At 49.1% G+C, this 20,501-nt stretch overlaps 4 non-coding genes and 6 pseudogenes across 4 annotated transcripts; all 10 read right to left on the bottom strand.

The window, feature by feature from the left end:
- Positions 1 to 217: 217 nt before the first annotated feature.
- Positions 218 to 364, bottom strand: LOC138773702 (U2 spliceosomal RNA; annotated as a pseudogene).
- Positions 365 to 1,295: 931 nt separating this feature from the next.
- Positions 1,296 to 1,486, bottom strand: LOC138773268 (U2 spliceosomal RNA). The gene has a single exon (XR_011359976.1). It is a non-coding gene; the product is annotated as a U2 spliceosomal RNA (small nuclear RNA).
- A 923-nt stretch (positions 1,487 to 2,409) lies between these two features.
- On the bottom strand, positions 2,410 to 2,580 carry LOC138773437 (U2 spliceosomal RNA; annotated as a pseudogene).
- A 5,476-nt stretch (positions 2,581 to 8,056) lies between these two features.
- LOC138773673 (U2 spliceosomal RNA) lies at positions 8,057 to 8,199 on the bottom strand (annotated as a pseudogene).
- Positions 8,200 to 9,130: 931 nt separating this feature from the next.
- LOC138773267 (U2 spliceosomal RNA) lies at positions 9,131 to 9,321 on the bottom strand. The gene has a single exon (XR_011359975.1). It is a non-coding gene; the product is annotated as a U2 spliceosomal RNA (small nuclear RNA).
- Positions 9,322 to 10,252: 931 nt separating this feature from the next.
- LOC138773266 (U2 spliceosomal RNA) lies at positions 10,253 to 10,443 on the bottom strand. Its single transcript, XR_011359974.1, has one exon. It is a non-coding gene; the product is annotated as a U2 spliceosomal RNA (small nuclear RNA).
- Positions 10,444 to 11,374: 931 nt separating this feature from the next.
- On the bottom strand, positions 11,375 to 11,570 carry LOC138773536 (U2 spliceosomal RNA). Its single transcript, XR_011360176.1, has one exon. It is a non-coding gene; the product is annotated as a U2 spliceosomal RNA (small nuclear RNA).
- Positions 11,571 to 13,993: 2,423 nt separating this feature from the next.
- On the bottom strand, positions 13,994 to 14,210 carry LOC138773555 (U2 spliceosomal RNA; annotated as a pseudogene).
- A 1,488-nt stretch (positions 14,211 to 15,698) lies between these two features.
- On the bottom strand, positions 15,699 to 15,837 carry LOC138773128 (U2 spliceosomal RNA; annotated as a pseudogene).
- Positions 15,838 to 16,760: 923 nt separating this feature from the next.
- LOC138773603 (U2 spliceosomal RNA) lies at positions 16,761 to 16,979 on the bottom strand (annotated as a pseudogene).
- Positions 16,980 to 20,501: the final 3,522 nt, after the last annotated feature.

Genomic DNA, 20,501 nt, shown 5'->3' with positions numbered 1-20,501 from the left:
CAAACTTCAGCCCTCGAGTGTCTTCCGTATCACCTGTGAGTATGACTCGCACAGTGTTCTTAATCCGGGCATAAGCCGGTACGGAACCTGGATCCGCATCCATGGTTCTCGATGGTACGCAACGTAACGCTCTGCTTCGCTCCGTAAAGCTCCGCTCCGCAACGCTCCGCTCCGCCCTCCCTTGATCCGAAGATCGCAGGAGGCGATCGCAACCCGTTGTCTGGGGACTAAGCCGCCTGCCTATAGCAGCATGGGGACAATCCCCCAAGGCCGACAGGACGGGTACCCCAGACACCTCTTGACTTCGAAACAAGTGCAGCAACAGGTACTACACTTGATCTTAGCCAAAAGGCCGAGAAGCGATGGCCACAACGGTTTCCCGAAAACTCCCCTTCTCGGACACCACGTCCTTCTTGTTAAGGCGAAGCCAGACATACATACATACCCTATTATGCGCTCCACCCTCTCAGATGGCGGACCGGACGTGCTTTCACACTGCATCTCCTATTGCCTAGCACTGCCTCTGTCTTCCTTTCTGCTCTCAAATCTGAATAGCTCCACCCCCCAATCACACTGCGTCTGCTTCCACCTGATGGATGGCAGACATACACGTCTCTGTCTCTGTCTCCGTCTCTGTCTGGCATACATGACATGCAGCTAGCTCTTTGGCTGGCTGTCTCTGTAGCTGGCTGGCTGTCTCTGTGGCTGGCTGCCTAGCTGGCTAGCTTATTATTAGTACCTACCTACCTACCTACCTACCTACCTATCTATCTATCTATCTATCTATCTATCTATCTTATCTAATGTATCTAATCTATCTATCAAAGAACATGGAGGGTGAATTCTCCCAGCTGGAGCCGTAGGCAGGCAGCATCAGCAGGATACATCGGCCATCGGCCACCAGGAAATACAAAGGAAACGGTTTAATAAACGGCACCTACCTTTCCACCTACCTGCTCGGTCGCTTGACCGGCTGCAACTGAGCTGCTTGTTGTGCTGGCAGCTGTGTATAGCAGCAAAGCCTTGATGACATCACGTCCCGCGATGACATCACCAGCACTGGCCCGGCAGCCAAGTTGTAAACAAGTCTGGCAGTTGGTTGCCATGGCAACAGAGGCCAGCAAGTCTTGGACAAACAAACTTTTCGTAGCCACACTCGGGGGCTAATTTTTCGGGGTCGGTCCACCTGCGCACAACACACTCGAGGGAGGGATGTTTCTTGCAACACAGTAGTTTCAGGTGCAGCCGGCTTGTTTCCTTCTTCATTCTTTTGCTCTGTTTTTTGCAAACTCATTAGGGGGTGCACTGAACCTGGAGGCACTGCAATACCAGGTCAATGCCTGGAGAGGACAGAGCAAGCTCTTTTTCCATCTCCCTGTTCTAAAAATCCATTTAATATATGGTCCCCAGATAGGGGACGTATCAGATATTAAACTGATAAGAACAGATACTACACTTGATCTTAGCCAAAAGGCCGAGAAGCGATGGCCACAACGGTTTCCCGAAAACTCCCCTTCTCGGACACCACGTCCTTCTTGTTAAGGCGAAGCCAGACATACATACATACCCTATTATGCGCTCCACCCTCTCAGATGGCGGACCGGACGTGCTTTCACACTGCATCTCCTATTGCCTAGCACTGCCTCTGTCTTCCTTTCTGCTCTCAAATCTGAATAGCTCCACCCCCCAATCACACTGCGTCTGCTTCCACCTGATGGATGGCAGACATACACGTCTCTGTCTCTGTCTCCGTCTCTGTCTGGCATACATGACATGCAGCTAGCTCTTTGGCTGGCTGTCTCTGTAGCTGGCTGGCTGTCTCTGTGGCTGGCTGCCTAGCTGGCTAGCTTATTATTAGTACCTACCTACCTACCTACCTACCTATCTATCTATCTATCTATCTATCTATCTTATCTAATGTATCTAATCTATCTATCAAAGAACATGGAGGGTGAATTCTCCCAGCTGGAGCCGTAGGCAGGCAGCATCAGCAGGATACATCGGCCATCGGCCACCAGGAAATACAAAGGAAACGGTTTAATAAACGGCACCTACCTTTCCACCTACCTGCTCGGTCGCTTGACCGGCTGCAACTGAGCTGCTTGTTGTGCTGGCAGCTGTGTATAGCAGCAAAGCCTTGATGACATCACGTCCCGCGATGACATCACCAGCACTGGCCCGGCAGCCAAGTTGTAAACAAGTCTGGCAGTTGGTTGCCATGGCAACAGAGGCCAGCAAGTCTTGGACAAACAAACTTTTCGTAGCCACACTCGGGGGCTAATTTTTCGGGGTCGGTCCACCTGCGCACAACACACTCGAGGGAGGGATGTTTCTTGCAACACAGTAGTTTCAGGTGCAGCCGGCTTGTTTCCTTCTTCATTCTTTTGCTCTGTTTTTTGCAAACTCATTAGGGGGTGCACTGAACCTGGAGGCACTGCAATACCAGGTCAATGCCTGGAGAGGACAGAGCAAGCTCTTTTTCCATCTCCCTGTTCTAAAAATCCATTTAATATATGGTCCCCAGATAGGGGACGTATCAGATATTAAACTGATAAGAACAGATTTTTTGATTGAAAATATCTTTATTACAATCAGTCGTCGTCAGGCATACATAAACTGTGACGCAGCACAGTTCAATAAATAAGACACTACATACTCAGCACCATGGTACAACATACAGCACAGGCTCCCTACGCTATACATCGTACCACCCGCTACACTAGCATTCCCGCATACCTTAACAATCCTAAAACAACAAACAATAAAGCAATACAGACAAGTGATGGGGTAAGGGGGGGGTGGGAAAGAGGGGGGTAGGGAGGGGAAATCACAGGCCCGAAGCTTTATTGAAAGACGACACAACACAAGGGGAGAGGGGGAAGGAGAGGGGTATCAATCCTCTTCTTCCTGGTCCGTTCTGTCCATGATGGAATAGTCTCTGAGCAGGCTGTGGACCAGCCTGCGGCAGTCCAGAAAGGACATCCTCTCCTTCTTCAGAATGAGGCGGTTCCTGGCAAGCCATATAGCGTCCTTAAAACAGTTCATAAGGCGCCAGGCCTCCCGGGTTGCCTCATCGCCGAAATTCCCAGGGAACAGGCCGTACAGCACCGCGCAGTGCGTTAGCCTGTTCCTGGGCACACAGTCACTGAGTTCAAGTTCCAGGGCGTCCAACAGGCCCTGAGCAAACGGACACTGCCAAAAGAGGTGCAAAGATGTTTCCTCCACGAAGGGGCACCGGGGGCAGTACCGCGTTTTGCACAGGTTGCGGGCATGCATGAATGACCTCAAGGGCAGTCCCCCCTGAATGGCCATCCAAGACAAGTCCTTGTGCCCGTTGGTCAGCTTCGCCGAAGCCACATTTGTCCATACAGTCTCTGCGGTGGCCGCAGTGAGCCCTGGAACGAGCTCCATAGAGTCCTGTGCTCTGATGAGCTTGTGGACAGTTTTTGGCTTCCACAAGTCGGGCTTGAGTCCCTCCAGTTGGTGTTCCCTCACAAACTTGACGACGCCCCCGTAGAACCAGGGAGTGTGCCAGTTGTAAGGGATGGAGCTGTCCCACTTGTCCCAGCTCAGACCCCTCCAGAGGGGGAGGAGGAACAGGCGAGACATGGACCTGCCCGCAGAGCCATTTTTCTGTTGCAGAGTCCTCCGCACACAGTCACATACGAAGGCTGCCCGCAGCAAGGTAGGGATATCCGGAACACCTTTTCCGCCCTTGCGGGGTTCCTTGTACATCACGGAGCGCTTCACTCTGTCCATTTTGGAGCCCCAGATGAAACAAAACACGGTCCTGGTGATGGCCCTGCAGACGGTGACATGGGGGGGCCAGGCCTGTGCGGTGTACTGAAGCACAGGCAGAACTTCGTTCCTCAGGACCAATGCTTTGCCCTCAATGGTGAGGTGTCTGAGGCTCCACAGCCCGATCTTCGTATTGACCTTAGCCAATCGCTCTTCCCAGGACTTGAGGGCCGCGCCTTCCTTTCCGAACCAGACTCCAAGGATCTTGATGAAGTCCGGTTTGATGGTAAACGGGAAGGGGGCGGAGGAAGCCAGGTGCCACTCCCCGAAGAGCATAGCCTCCGACTTCCCGCAGTTGACCTTTGCCCCTGAAGCCTTTCCGAACTTCTCGCAGGTCTGGACGAGTGCGGTCACCGAACGCTGGTCAGCGCAGAAGACGGTCACGTCGTCCATGTACAGCGAGCACTTGACCTCGTGTCGATCGGGTCCGGGTACGGTGATCCCTCTGATCTCTCCGTTCTGCCGTATAGCCTCCGCGAAGGATTCTATAACACAAACAAAAAGGAGAGGTGAGAGAGGGCAGCCTTGTCTGACCCCAGAAAGAACCGGAAAGGGGTCAGTCTTCCAGCCGTTCACCAGTACCCTGCTGAAAATATCAAAATACATAATGTTAACAAAACGACAAAACATATCACCAAGTCCTAACCTACGCAGTGCCCTGCCCATGAACTCGTGAGAGACCCGGTCGAAAGCCTTCTCCTGATCAAGGCTGACCAGGGCCGCGTGTGCACGGCGGCTTTGGATGTAATGGACCGTGTCCCTCACTAGGGCGAGGCTGTCTGCGATCCTGCGGCCGGGAATGCCACAGGTCTGGTCCAGATGGACGACCTGACCGATGACCTTCTTCAGCCGGTTGGCCAGCACCTTGGCGAGGATCTTGTAGTCCACGTTCAAGAGAGAGATGGGACGCCAATTTTTCAAGTCACATCTCTCCCCCTTCCGCTTATACAGGATCGTGATCGTACCCTCCCTCAACGACGGAGGCATTCTACCCTCCACCACCATCTCCTCGTACAGCTCCAACAGGTCCGGGCAAATGAGATCCCCCAGCGCTACATAGAGCTCCGCTGGGAGACCATCACTGCCCGGGGTCCTGCCAGGCCTAAAGGATTTAGCGGCAGAGAGCAGCTCCCCCACCGTCAAGGGGGCGTCCATGGCCGACGCACCTGCGGGATCAACAACGTTAGTGATACCTGACAGGAACTCGTCGGCCACTTCGGAGTCGGTGGTCTTCGGGGAGTAGAGGCTGCGGTAGAAGCTAGTGACAACCCCCATCACGTCCTCTTTGCCCTTCCGCAAACTTCCGGTCTCATCCCGCAGCTCAGTCAGGGGCGTGTGGCCGGCGTGGAGTTTCCTGAAAAAGAACGAGTTACATTTCTCACCCTTCTCCAGGTTCTCCACCTTGGAACGGAAGACGATTCGCTTGGATTCCTCCTCAAAGTGCCTTTGCAAGCTCTTTTTGGTCTCCTCCAGCTCCTCCTTCACGTCCCAGCCGCACCGGAGAAGGTCTTGCAGTGACCGCAGCTCGCGCTGCAGCCTCCTGAAGTCCCTCTTTCTTCCGCACGCCTGTTGACGACTCTTGGCCTGAAAGAAACTGCGAAATTGAGCCTTAACAAATTCCCACCAATCACTAACACGCTCAAACATACATTTATCGTTGCGCCATACGATGTAGGCCTCTCTAAGCTCCTCCAGAACCTCCTCCTGAGCCAGTAGAGCACAATTCAGCTTCCAAGAGCCTGGGCCAGATGGGAAACCATGGCCCAGAACCCCTTGAAACAGAATGGCCCTGTGGTCAGAGAAGAAGCAGGGAACCATAGAGTGCCTAGTCTGCCTGACTGCTCGAGAGGCAAACACAAAGTCAATCCGAGAACGGAGCGAGCCATCGGGGCGGCTCCATGTATAATTAACAGAGCCGTTCCCGATGGACCCAACAACGTCCTGCAAGGATGCTTCAGTCACCATCTCGATGAGCAGTTTGGATGTGACATCCAACTTGACAGATGTCCCAGAACTGCGTCCGTCCGCTTCAATGGGGCAGTTGAAGTCCCCACCCAACACTACAGCCCTGGAGGTTGCGAGCTGGGCCCGCAGGGCCTGGAATAGTTCCAGACGCGCACCCTTCTCAGGAGAGGCATACACATTGATGAGCCTTACGGGCTCCCCCGCCCAAGAGCCGTCTGCAATTAGCAATCTGCCACAGACAAGCTCCTGAACAGAATCAAGTGTAAAGTTGCCTCCCCTGATCAGGATGGCGACCCCTGCGGACTTACAGTCGCCCCCGCCGGACCAGTAGGAGGGACCGTGGGACCACTGCCTGGCCAGATGGTTGTAGGACCTAGAAGAGGACAGAGCACATTCCTGCAACATATACACATCGCACAACTGAGCATTTAAAAATGAAAGAACTGTCTGGAATCTAGACCTATCTCTCATACTCCGCACATTTAAGCTAAAGATGGAAAGATTAGCCATGGGGAGAAAAGAAAAGGGTTAGTCACAGACTCATACGATACCACTCCGGTCGGGCGGATCCTCTTCTTCGGGGCCCGCCGGCCCGACCCATTCCCGTATGCACTCCTCCAGCGCCTCTTTCAGGTGTGCATTCTCTGGGACGTCCTCGAAGTCGAAAGCCTCCGGTTCGTCGACCAGATTCTCCACCACCTGATCCATGTCGCTTTCCTCCGGGAGGTCATCTTCGCAGACCTCGATGATCTTTTTCTTGGAGGTCTCAGCCGACGGGCTGTCCCTCACTTTCCTCTTCCTGTCGGGAACCACTGTGGGGACAAGAGGGGGAAAATCCTCCAAGGAGAGAACCACAGCAGCGGGAGGAAAGGTTAGTGCTGCTGGGTTGGGGGAGTGGGGTGGGAGGGTGGGGGTAGGGGCGGGGGACAGGGGGCCCACTGAGGCAATGGGATAGGGGAGGGATTCCTCAGTGGGGGTGGGCGGGGAGGGAGAGGGGGGAGGGGGGGAAGGAGGGGAGGGGGAAGGGGTAGGGAGGGCGGGGGTGGGGGGAGGGTTAGGGGCCGTCGTCCTCTTACCCTCCTTCTTCTTCTTCTCCTTCTCCTTGGGCTTCTGCGCTGCTTGGGCTACGGCCGGCTGCTGGCCGGTCGGAGCTTTGGCAACCACGGATGCCCACGTTCTCTTTTCCCTCTGGGGGCAGGCCCTGTAGCTGTGGTCCGCATGGCCGCAGAGGTTGCAGGTTTTTGCCTTCGGACAGTCCTTGGTCCCGTGCCCCGGCACTCGGCAAACTCTACAGGAATCTTCGCTGCAGTCCTTCGCCTGATGACCCTTCTTGCTGCATCTCCTGCAGATCTGCGGCATATCCGGGTAATAGATGAAGCCTGGAGCGTCACCCAAAGAGAAAGCCTGAGGCAGGTGCTGGAAACCGTCGTCCGATGACTCATCCCTGTTGAGCCTCACGACCACCGACCACTTGCCAGTCCAGAATCCAAGGCTGCTCAGGATCTTGGAGGGTTCCTTGACCACTGTGCAGTACCTTGCAAGGAATGTGGCGATGTCCTTGCCTGGGATGTACGGGTTAAGGATTGAAACCGTCACCCGCCTCTCCTCCCTTTGGATTAAGCAGTTGCTTACAAAGCGAGAGAAAGGGGATTCGGGCCTCGCTGCCTTTACCGCCTCCCAGTACCTCCTGCAGGTGTTGAAGGAGGCAAATGTCACATAGAAGATCCCCGTGAAGAAGAAAATGCTGAGGGTTTCAGCCTTGGAGAAACCCTGGTCCAGGACCATCTTCTTAGCGAACACGTCCTCAGACATGTCCGGCTCTCTACCATCCACCTTCTTCAGTCGCATGGCCACCGTAGTGCGCATCCAGGGCCGCAGTGTAGGGACGCCTGGATCCGCAGCCTTGCTGGTCGTCGGCTGAGCTGGGGCGGCAGAGGAAGAGGCATCCACGACCCGGGCCTCCTGGCTCTTCCTCGCTTCCTTCTGCTGGGTCTTCTTCATCTCCGGTGCTGGTGCTGAAGAGGCCATCGCTTCTCCCGGTCGAGCTCTTTCCTGGTGGGCGGAGCTATGCAGATCCTCGTCGAAGGGGGCGGAGAGATGCAAATCCTCGTCGCCGGCTTCTTCGGGGTTCAGCGTCGTCCTTCTCGGGGTTCCGGGGCGTCTTCGTCGATCGTTCGTCGGTAGGCGGGATCGAAGTGGTTCTCCGGTCAAACCGTCGGGCACAGGACAATCGAGCAGCAGGCCGAGAGGAAGGTTCACTCTCGTTCCTGGGGAATAGCCCTACACCCAATAGCTGCAGTGAGCTTAAGACGAATTAAATCGCCGATGCCCAAAGGCCGAGTGCAGGGGGTACCCCAGGACCTGAGCCGTCAAGTCAAGGCAGTTCAGTAAGACAAGATACTACACTTGATCTTAGCCAAAAGGCCGAGAAGCGATGGCCACAACGGTTTCCCGAAAACTCCCCTTCTCGGACACCACGTCCTTCTTGTTAAGGCGAAGCCAGACATACATACATACCCTATTATGCGCTCCACCCTCTCAGATGGCGGACCGGACGTGCTTTCACACTGCATCTCCTATTGCCTAGCACTGCCTCTGTCTTCCTTTCTGCTCTCAAATCTGAATAGCTCCACCCCCCAATCACACTGCGTCTGCTTCCACCTGATGGATGGCAGACATACACGTCTCTGTCTCTGTCTCCGTCTCTGTCTGGCATACATGACATGCAGCTAGCTCTTTGGCTGGCTGTCTCTGTAGCTGGCTGGCTGTCTCTGTGGCTGGCTGCCTAGCTGGCTAGCTTATTATTAGTACCTACCTACCTACCTACCTACCTACCTACCTATCTATCTATCTATCTATCTATCTATCTTATCTAATGTATCTAATCTATCTATCAAAGAACATGGAGGGTGAATTCTCCCAGCTGGAGCCGTAGGCAGGCAGCATCAGCAGGATACATCGGCCATCGGCCACCAGGAAATACAAAGGAAACGGTTTAATAAACGGCACCTACCTTTCCACCTACCTGCTCGGTCGCTTGACCGGCTGCAACTGAGCTGCTTGTTGTGCTGGCAGCTGTGTATAGCAGCAAAGCCTTGATGACATCACGTCCCGCGATGACATCACCAGCACTGGCCCGGCAGCCAAGTTGTAAACAAGTCTGGCAGTTGGTTGCCATGGCAACAGAGGCCAGCAAGTCTTGGACAAACAAACTTTTCGTAGCCACACTCGGGGGCTAATTTTTCGGGGTCGGTCCACCTGCGCACAACACACTCGAGGGAGGGATGTTTCTTGCAACACAGTAGTTTCAGGTGCAGCCGGCTTGTTTCCTTCTTCATTCTTTTGCTCTGTTTTTTGCAAACTCATTAGGGGGTGCACTGAACCTGGAGGCACTGCAATACCAGGTCAATGCCTGGAGAGGACAGAGCAAGCTCTTTTTCCATCTCCCTGTTCTAAAAATCCATTTAATATATGGTCCCCAGATAGGGGACGTATCAGATATTAAACTGATAAGAACAGATACTACACTTGATCTTAGCCAAAAGGCCGAGAAGCGATGGCCACAACGGTTTCCCGAAAACTCCCCTTCTCGGACACCACGTCCTTCTTGTTAAGGCGAAGCCAGACATACATACATACCCTATTATGCGCTCCACCCTCTCAGATGGCGGACCGGACGTGCTTTCACACTGCATCTCCTATTGCCTAGCACTGCCTCTGTCTTCCTTTCTGCTCTCAAATCTGAATAGCTCCACCCCCCAATCACACTGCGTCTGCTTCCACCTGATGGATGGCAGACATACACGTCTCTGTCTCTGTCTCCGTCTCTGTCTGGCATACATGACATGCAGCTAGCTCTTTGGCTGGCTGTCTCTGTAGCTGGCTGGCTGTCTCTGTGGCTGGCTGCCTAGCTGGCTAGCTTATTATTAGTACCTACCTACCTACCTACCTATCTATCTATCTATCTATCTATCTATCTATCTATCTATCTTATCTAATGTATCTAATCTATCTATCAAAGAACATGGAGGGTGAATTCTCCCAGCTGGAGCCGTAGGCAGGCAGCATCAGCAGGATACATCGGCCATCGGCCACCAGGAAATACAAAGGAAACGGTTTAATAAACGGCACCTACCTTTCCACCTACCTGCTCGGTCGCTTGACCGGCTGCAACTGAGCTGCTTGTTGTGCTGGCAGCTGTGTATAGCAGCAAAGCCTTGATGACATCACGTCCCGCGATGACATCACCAGCACTGGCCCGGCAGCCAAGTTGTAAACAAGTCTGGCAGTTGGTTGCCATGGCAACAGAGGCCAGCAAGTCTTGGACAAACAAACTTTTCGTAGCCACACTCGGGGGCTAATTTTTCGGGGTCGGTCCACCTGCGCACAACACACTCGAGGGAGGGATGTTTCTTGCAACACAGTAGTTTCAGGTGCAGCCGGCTTGTTTCCTTCTTCATTCTTTTGCTCTGTTTTTTGCAAACTCATTAGGGGGTGCACTGAACCTGGAGGCACTGCAATACCAGGTCAATGCCTGGAGAGGACAGAGCAAGCTCTTTTTCCATCTCCCTGTTCTAAAAATCCATTTAATATATGGTCCCCAGATAGGGGACGTATCAGATATTAAACTGATAAGAACAGATACTACACTTGATCTTAGCCAAAAGGCCGAGAAGCGATGGCCACAACGGTTTCCCGAAAACTCCCCTTCTCGGACACCACGTCCTTCTTGTTAAGGCGAAGCCAGACATACATACATACCCTATTATGCGCTCCACCCTCTCAGATGGCGGACCGGACGTGCTTTCACACTGCATCTCCTATTGCCTAGCACTGCCTCTGTCTTCCTTTCTGCTCTCAAATCTGAATAGCTCCACCCCCCAATCACACTGCGTCTGCTTCCACCTGATGGATGGCAGACATACACGTCTCTGTCTCTGTCTCCGTCTCTGTCTGGCATACATGACATGCAGCTAGCTCTTTGGCTGGCTGTCTCTGTAGCTGGCTGGCTGTCTCTGTGGCTGGCTGCCTAGCTGGCTAGCTTATTATTAGTACCTACCTACCTACCTACCTACCTATCTATCTATCTATCTATCTATCTATCTATCTATCTTATCTAATGTATCTAATCTATCTATCAAAGAACATGGAGGGTGAATTCTCCCAGCTGGAGCCGTAGGCAGGCAGCATCAGCAGGATACATCGGCCATCGGCCACCAGGAAATACAAAGGAAACGGTTTAATAAACGGCACCTACCTTTCCACCTACCTGCTCGGTCGCTTGACCGGCTGCAACTGAGCTGCTTGTTGTGCTGGCAGCTGTGTATAGCAGCAAAGCCTTGATGACATCACGTCCCGCGATGACATCACCAGCACTGGCCCGGCAGCCAAGTTGTAAACAAGTCTGGCAGTTGGTTGCCATGGCAACAGAGGCCAGCAAGTCTTGGACAAACAAACTTTTCGTAGCCACACTCGGGGGCTAATTTTTCGGGGTCGGTCCACCTGCGCACAACACACTCGAGGGAGGGATGTTTCTTGCAACACAGTAGTTTCAGGTGCAGCCGGCTTGTTTCCTTCTTCATTCTTTTGCTCTGTTTTTTGCAAACTCATTAGGGGGTGCACTGAACCTGGAGGCACTGCAATACCAGGTCAATGCCTGGAGAGGACAGAGCAAGCTCTTTTTCCATCTCCCTGTTCTAAAAATCCATTTAATATATGGTCCCCAGATAGGGGACGTATCAGATATTAAACTGATAAGAACAGATTTTTTTTTTTTTTTTTTAAGTTGGCTATCCCACAAAGGGGATATCAACAATTTTATTCAAAACAAAATTATTTACAAAATAAAAGAATTTTCACAAATCAAAAACATAACACAGATCAAACTCACATATCCATAACAAAATTAAATTTACATTACAATGTACATAACAAAAACGGGGAAAAAAAAACCAAAACCCACAAAAAACAAAACCCATATCTATCTTCCCTTTAAATAACAAAAAGAAAAGAAACCAACATAATTTCATCAAGCTCGCAAACCTCCCTTAAACGCAAAATAAGTCAATATACGAAGCATAGTCGGCGAGATAGACTTACACTCTTCTAATCGCTTCATTATCTCACAAGGCATTTGATAAGTCTCAAAAAACCCTTCACTCTCTTTCCCCAAACTAACTCTAACTTTTTCTCCCACCCGACCATAGAAACTCCTCTTTTCTAATGACTCTATATCATCCCATACATCCTGAGACACAATACTACGATCCCTTCTCCCTTCCTCTGATAGGGACCTTACTGTCTTTTTCCTTTTCTCCTCCTCTCTGGGAACTCTCTCCACCTCCCTAGGAGTCCTTCTAACTGAAGGGTCCATACTCTCCTCCTGCTGAGGACTCTCACTCCCTCCAGCTGCTTCCTGCCCTTCCTCCTTCTCCCTCCCCCGCTTCCTTCTAAGTGGACAAACAGCGTACAGGTGCTCTGCACTCCCACACAAATGGCACACCTTCTTCTGATTGCATGACTCAGCCACATGCCCCTCTGTTTGACATTTTGTGCAAAATATCACAGTACAATGTTCCTTCAAATGTCCATACTTTTTACATTTACGACAAAAGTCGTCCATGCCTGCAAAAAAACAGTCTCCATTAACAGCTCCAATCCTGAAACGTCCTGGAGGCATACACAGTTTCCCATTCTCCAACACTTTGAACTTCACAGCAAACCTCCACTTCATTGTCCAAAGTCCGAACTGATTTAAGACTTTTCCTTTTGGAGCAATTTCCTCGCAGTACTTTGCCAGAAAAACCGCAATTTCCTCTTCGTTCACATAGGGGCTGTACATCCGCACCGTGATCAGTCTTTCTCTCCTCGGGAAATGAGACATTATATCAATACCATTCAATATAACATTTCCCTTGCAACATTCGATCTTACCCATCAGAAAGCTGTAATCCTCTTCTGAAGCCAACACCAGGTCGTATACACCACGCTTTGGGAACTCCAACAAGGCCAAAACTTGACTCCGCTGTAACCCAAGGAGCTTAAACAGAACCTCTTCCACCAAGAAGACCAAGCCCAATTCTTTCTTTCCCGGATCTTTTAACGTAAAACGACATCCGTTTCTAATCTTTGCATAAGCCGGGACTTCTTCTGCCGTGGTTCCATCCATATTGGTTGCATCCATCTTCAAAATATCGCCTCCGCCAGCACACCGAACAGGAACAAAAACACCTCCCTTGGCAAGCAAGTAGGTGGGATCGCTGATCTTAGCCAAAAGGCCGAGAAGCGATGGCCACAACGGTTTCCCGAAAACTCCCCTTCTCGGACACCACGTCCTTCTTGTTAAGGCGAAGCCAGACATACATACATACCCTATTATGCGCTCCACCCTCTCAGATGGCGGACCGGACGTGCTTTCACACTGCATCTCCTATTGCCTAGCACTGCCTCTGTCTTCCTTTCTGCTCTCAAATCTGAATAGCTCCACCCCCCAATCACACTGCGTCTGCTTCCACCTGATGGATGGCAGACATACACGTCTCTGTCTCTGTCTCCGTCTCTGTCTGGCATACATGACATGCAGCTAGCTCTTTGGCTGGCTGTCTCTGTAGCTGGCTGGCTGTCTCTGTGGCTGGCTGCCTAGCTGGCTAGCTTATTATTAGTACCTACCTACCTACCTACCTACCTACCTATCTATCTATCTATCTATCTATCTATCTATCTATCTATATCTTATCTAATGTATCTAATCTATCTATCAAAGAACATGGAGGGTGAATTCTCCCAGCTGGAGCCGTAGGCAGGCAGCATCAGCAGGATACATCGGCCATCGGCCACCAGGAAATACAAAGGAAACGGTTTAATAAACGGCACCTACCTTTCCACCTACCTGCTCGGTCGCTTGACCGGCTGCAACTGAGCTGCTTGTTGTGCTGGCAGCTGTGTATAGCAGCAAAGCCTTGATGACATCACGTCCCGCGATGACATCACCAGCACTGGCCCGGCAGCCAAGTTGTAAACAAGTCTGGCAGTTGGTTGCCATGGCAACAGAGGCCAGCAAGTCTTGGACAAACAAACTTTTCGTAGCCACACTCGGGGGCTAATTTTTCGGGGTCGGTCCACCTGCGCACAACACACTCGAGGGAGGGATGTTTCTTGCAACACAGTAGTTTCAGGTGCAGCCGGCTTGTTTCCTTCTTCATTCTTTTGCTCTGTTTTTTGCAAACTCATTAGGGGGTGCACTGAACCTGGAGGCACTGCAATACCAGGTCAATGCCTGGAGAGGACAGAGCAAGCTCTTTTTCCATCTCCCTGTTCTAAAAATCCATTTAATATATGGTCCCCAGATAGGGGACGTATCAGATATTAAACTGATAAGAACAGATTTTTTTTTTTTTTTTTTTTTTTTTTTTTTTTTTTTAAAACCATTCAGAATGGTTAAAAACGATACAAACAGAAAACTGCTTATATCTTCCGATATTACTCCAACCATCTCATCATCATGGTCACTTTTATTCTTTTAAAAAAAACAAACAAACCAAAACAAACTCCATGCCACAGAACATAGCCTCAGGCTCTCATACCTCCCTTGTATGCAAAAAAGGATAATAACCTTATAATAATAATTGATCTTGACCCAGACTTTTCTATTTTCTCTGCAATATCCGGTGGTACACAATAAGTTTCATAAAACCTCCTTCCCTGTCTTTCCAAATGCAAGGCCACTTTTTCGTATAAAGTTGTTAACGGAAACCTCTTATCAATGGATTCTATATGGTCCCAAAGGTGTCGTGAGACTATTGCATAGTCCCTACGTTCCTCTTCCGTGAGGGATCTTACCATTTTTCTTTTCACTTCCGGCTCTACAGGAGCACTCTCCACTTCTGTTGGGACCTTCTCCCTTACTTTTGGCACTCTTCTAACTGCAATGTCCATTTCTTCCTCTTGCTGAGGACTATCCTTGCCTCTACTTATACCCTCCGTCTCTTCCTTACTCTTCCCCTCTTTAGGTGTTCTTTTCACAGAAAGGTCCATCTCTTCCTCCTGCTTCCGGGGACTCTCTTCACCTCTAGTTGCACCTTCAGTTTCCTCCTCCTCTTTTTCCCTACCTCTCTTCTTCTTCGTTGGACACGAAGCATACAAATGTTCCGGGCTACCACACAAATGGCATTTTTTAACCTGCTCACATGTGTCAGCCATGTGCCCCTCCTTCTGACATCTTCCGCACCATAATACTGTACAATGGTCTTTTAAGTGTCCATATCGCTTGCACTTACGGCAGAAGTCTTCCATACCCACGTAAAACAAGTCCCCATTAATCGGGCCAATTTTAAACCTCCCTGGCGGGACACACAATTTCCCGTCCTCCATTACCTTAAATTTGACCGCAAACTTCCTCTTCATGGTCCATAACCCATACTGATTTAGTACCTTCCCTTTCGAGGTGACCACTTCACAATACTTGGACAGAAAGGCAGCAACCTCTTCTTCCGGAACATAAGGGCTGTACATTCGGACTGTAATCAAACGGTCTCTCCTCGGAAAATGGAATAGTATATCAACACCATTTAGTACTACATGCCCTTTCACACATTCAAGCTTACCCTCGAAAAAGCTGAAATCCTCCTCCGAACTCAAAACCAGGTCATAACACCCTCTCTTTGGGAACTCCAGCATCGCCAGTACTTGGTTCCTCTGTATTCCCAACAGCTTGAAGACAAGTTCCTCCACTACGAAAGCAAGACCCAATGCTTTCTTCTCGGGATCTCTCAGGATGAAGCGAACTCCATTACGAATTCTAGCATACACTGGTACTTCTCCATCCGACGATCCATCCTGATTCACAGCTTCCATGATCTCCAACTCCAAGAAAAGGCTCCTCACAGCAACACGCAGCACCTCCCCTGCATATGCAGGTAGGTGTGATCGCTTCCCGTTGCCTGGGGACTAAGCCGCCTGCCAATAGCAACAAGGAGGTAATCCTCCAAGGCCGACAGGTCGGGTACCCCAGGCACCTTCTGACCAGATCTCCTGTAGATACTACACTTGATCTTAGCCAAAAGGCCGAGAAGCGATGGCCACAACGGTTTCCCGAAAACTCCCCTTCTCGGACACCACGTCCTTCTTGTTAAGGCGAAGCCAGACATACATACATACCCTATTATGCGCTCCACCCTCTCAGATGGCGGACCGGACGTGCTTTCACACTGCATCTCCTATTGCCTAGCACTGCCTCTGTCTTCCTTTCTGCTCTCAAATCTGAATAGCTCCACCCCCCAATCACACTGCGTCTGCTTCCACCTGATGGATGGCAGACATACACGTCTCTGTCTCTGTCTCCGTCTCTGTCTGGCATACATGACATGCAGCTAGCTCTTTGGCTGGCTGTCTCTGTAGCTGGCTGGCTGTCTCTGTGGCTGGCTGCCTAGCTGGCTAGCTTATTATTAGTACCTACCTACCTACCTACCTACCTATCTATCTATCTATCTATCTATCTATCTTATCTAATGTATCTAATCTATCTATCAAAGAACATGGAGGGTGAATTCTCCCAGCTGGAGCCGTAGGCAGGCAGCATCAGCAGGATACATCGGCCATCGGCCACCAGGAAATACAAAGGAAACGGTTTAATAAACGGCACCTACCTTTCCACCTACCTGCTCGGTCGCTTGACCGGCTGCAACTGAGCTGCTTGTTGTGCTGGCAGCTGTGTATAGCAGCAAAGCCTTGATGACATCACGTCCCGCGATGACATCACCAGCACTGGCCCGGCAGCCAAGTTGTAAACAAGTCTGGCAGTTGGTTGCCATGGCAACAGAGGCCAGCAAGTCTTGGACAAACAAACTTTTCGTAGCCACACTCGGGGGCTAATTTTTCGGGGTCGGTCCACCTGCGCACAACACACTCGAGGGAGGGATGTTTCTTGCAACACAGTAGTTTCAGGTGCAGCCGGCTTGTTTCCTTCTTCATTCTTTTGCTCTGTTTTTTGCAAACTCATTAGGGGGTGCACTGAACCTGGAGGCACTGCAATACCAGGTCAATGCCTGGAGAGGACAGAGCAAGCTCTTTTTCCATCTCCCTGTTCTAAAAATCCATTTAATATATGGTCCCCAGATAGGGGACGTATCAGATATTAAACTGATAAGAACAGATTTTTTTTTTTTTTTTTTTTTTTTTTTTTTTTTTTTTTTAAAACCATTCAGATGGTTAAAAGCGTAAAAAACAGCATAAACTGTTTCAAGCATAAACGCTTCTCCAACCATTTCATCATAATGGTCCTATTGTCATTTTAAACACCAAAAAAAACAGTAATATTACAAAATTATACACCACCTATACACACCTATTTACATACTTATTTACATATACTATACACTTATTTACATATAATCGCATACTAAACTTTTACCAAGAATCTCCACTTCTTAAACTTCCATACTCCCTCACTATCTAAGTCACCACCATGCTGTCTATCCCAAAGATATATTACATACAACCTAGCCAATATCAACCTCAAACATTCATTAACTGACACAAACTTTCTCCTAAACACCCACAAATTCCGCACATCCCATAAACTCTCCATCACACACGCCATAATCAACCACATTATTCTCTCCTTAACCTTACTAGAAGCACCCATACCAAACATTGCCACTCGCCAGTCTACAAAAGTCACACCAGCCAATTCTTTGCACAAACCTCCTACACCTTTCCATACATTATATGCATAATCACAGTCCCACATCATATGCCTCACTGACTCACTTGACCCACAACCATCCCTTGGACACACCTCATACCTAATCAATTCACGCCTCTTCTGTACTTGTCTCACCGGTAAAATATCATGCAAAGCCATCCATACCACATCATGCTGCTTATTTGACATACCCTTCACTCCCATCTTCTTCCAAACTGTCAAAGCCTCATCCGTCCTCAAACCACCAATATTGCACACCAATTCTCCCGCATCTATTCTTCTCATCACTTTCTTCTTTTCCCTAAAGTCACTCACAGGTACACTTAACAAATCAAAATCAATCACAAATTTTTCTACTTTCATATACCATGCTGGACACTTAAAAGCCACAGGCACACTTGCATCCCATTCTATCCATTTTAGCCCATACAACATCCATCCAGCCATATACCGTACCATACATCCAGCCTTATTCCCTTTCCCCAACAACACAATCAAAATTTTAATATAGCTAAGCCCTAAGAAAACCTGAAAATTCGGAAACCCCAATCCCCCATGCACACATGACTTATACACATATTCCCTTTTCAATTTCTCCATTCTACTACCCCACAAAAAAGTAAAACACATTTTCTCCGCCTTTTTCACGTTTCTCACCGCAAACGGAAACACATTCGCACAAAACAACACAATAGGTAAAATAACCGCTTTCACAACCAGCACCTTCCCCACTAAAGTCAGCTCACGCGTCCTCCAAAAATTCAGCTTTCGTTCAATCCGAGTCCCGCACTCATTCCAACTTTCATTCCCTTTCAAATCATCATTAAACTGGATCCCTAAAATTTTGATTGCACCCACTTCGCATTCCACCCCATCCATCCTTACCTCCTTATCCCCAAAACACTTAAAGACACACTTATTCCAATTAACTTTAAACGCAGACGCCCCACAGAAAAAATCTAACCACAATTTTGCCCTGTTCATGCTAGCCATATTATCACTCACCACCACAATATCATCCATATAACCCAGCACCTTCACATTCTTACCAGCACTCCCCGGTATCAATAATCCTCTCATCAGTTTGTCACCCCTTATACCACACAACAAAGGCTCAATCACACTTACAAACAATATCGGGGACATAGGGCAACCTTGCCTGACCCCCGACCTCACTCTCACCTTACTACTCAACACCCCATTTATCAACACCTCGCTTGTCACATCTGCATACAAACTTCTCACTACATCCACAAACTTCTTTGGAAAACCCATTCTCTCCAACACTCTAAACATAAAATCATGCGATACACGATCAAACGCCTTTTCAAAGTCCACAGCCAACACCATACACTTCTGCTTTCTATCCATACTATCACCAAACAAATCCCTCAACAAAAACAAGTTATCAGTCATACTTCTCCCAGGAATCGCACACACCTGATCCACACCAATCACCTGATCAATTACCTCCCGCATACGCCCGCACACAATCTTACTAAAAACCTTATAGTCCGCATTCAACAAAGTAATAGGTCTCCAATTCCCCAAGCACATTTTATCCCCTTTCTTGTATATCAAAACTACCACTCCTTCTTTCATTGAAGCACTCAAAACATCATTTTTCCACATATACTGACACACCTCACACATATCCTTACCCATAATCTCCCATGCCTTCACATACAATTCAATTGGAATCCCATCTTTCCCTGGCGTTTTATTTTTCTTTGCACTCATCACTGCACTTCTTACTTCCTCCTCAGTCAGCTCCTCACACAACAATTCACCATCACTCTCCCTAAGCTTACTCTCCAGACCATTTAGTACCTCACCTACCAAACCCTCATCAATCCACTTGTGTTCATATAATTCACCATAGAAACTTTCCACTTCTCTTATAACCTCTTCACCCACCACACACTCTCCTTCCTTATTAACCACCTTATCCATATCATTCCTCCTCCCACACACTTTCTTAAAGAAAAAACTTGTACATTTCTCATTCATATCCAGATGCTCTACTTTTGACCTATAAATAATCTCTTTACCCTTTTGCTCCATCATTTTCTTCATTTCACTCTTTGCATCCTCCAACAGATCTTTCACCTCCACCCCATTCATACTTAATTTATGCAACCAATCAATCCTCACACTTAACTCTCTATATTTGTTCCTCAAAATAGCCGCCTTTTTATATCCCCATTTCCTAAAAAATTTCTTACACTCACCTTTCATCCAATCCCACCACTCTAAGATACAATCATATTCATGCTTCCTACCCTGCCATCCCCTATAAGCACACTTGAACTCATCCATAGCTTTCATCTCCTCAAGTAACTTAACATTCAGCTTCCATACACCTTTACCACACACTCCTTTTATTCCACATGCAAATACAGCTTTCAAATAATCATGGTCCGAAAACGGAACTGCCTGCTGAAAAAAAGACAAGCATTCCAAATTTTTTGAAGCGAGGATATAATCTATCCTAGATTCCACACCTCCCCTGTCAGCTCTATACGTCGCAGGTGGTGACTTTCCCAATTTACTCACAGCTGCATCAACCAAAAGAAAATCAGCAATCAAGTGATTAACCCTTCGCCCAGTGATATCCAGCCCAGCACCCTCTGTGACACAATTCAAATCTCCCGCCAAAATTACTGGAATTCTCCCTGGCAAAAACAGACACAGTTTTTCAAACAGACTTGCCCTTTCCTCTTTTGCCGTAGGAGCATACACATTACAAATCCTTATCTTACAACCCTTATAAACCACCACCGCCATAACACACCTTCCCACCTCCACCACAATATAACTCTCTAACTTGACTTCCCTACTACCCAACAAAATCCCCACACCATCATTTTTGTTCTTATTAGAACCGGACCAAACATACTGCCCATAAGGCCAGTCCTGGTCCCCCAAAGAGTCCACAATGCCACACTCCTGCAGACAGACAATATCAGCTCCCAGACCTCTGACATAGTCCAGGACTGCAGCTCTTCGGGCCTTAGTTTTTATCTGCCTCACATTC

Source organism: Dendropsophus ebraccatus, chromosome 14, assembly GCF_027789765.1.
Source record: "Dendropsophus ebraccatus isolate aDenEbr1 chromosome 14, aDenEbr1.pat, whole genome shotgun sequence".
Taxonomy (NCBI): Eukaryota; Metazoa; Chordata; class Amphibia; order Anura; family Hylidae; genus Dendropsophus; species Dendropsophus ebraccatus.
The sequence above is the reverse complement of the archived record's forward strand: the minus strand, read 5'-3'. Positions and strand labels throughout refer to the sequence as shown.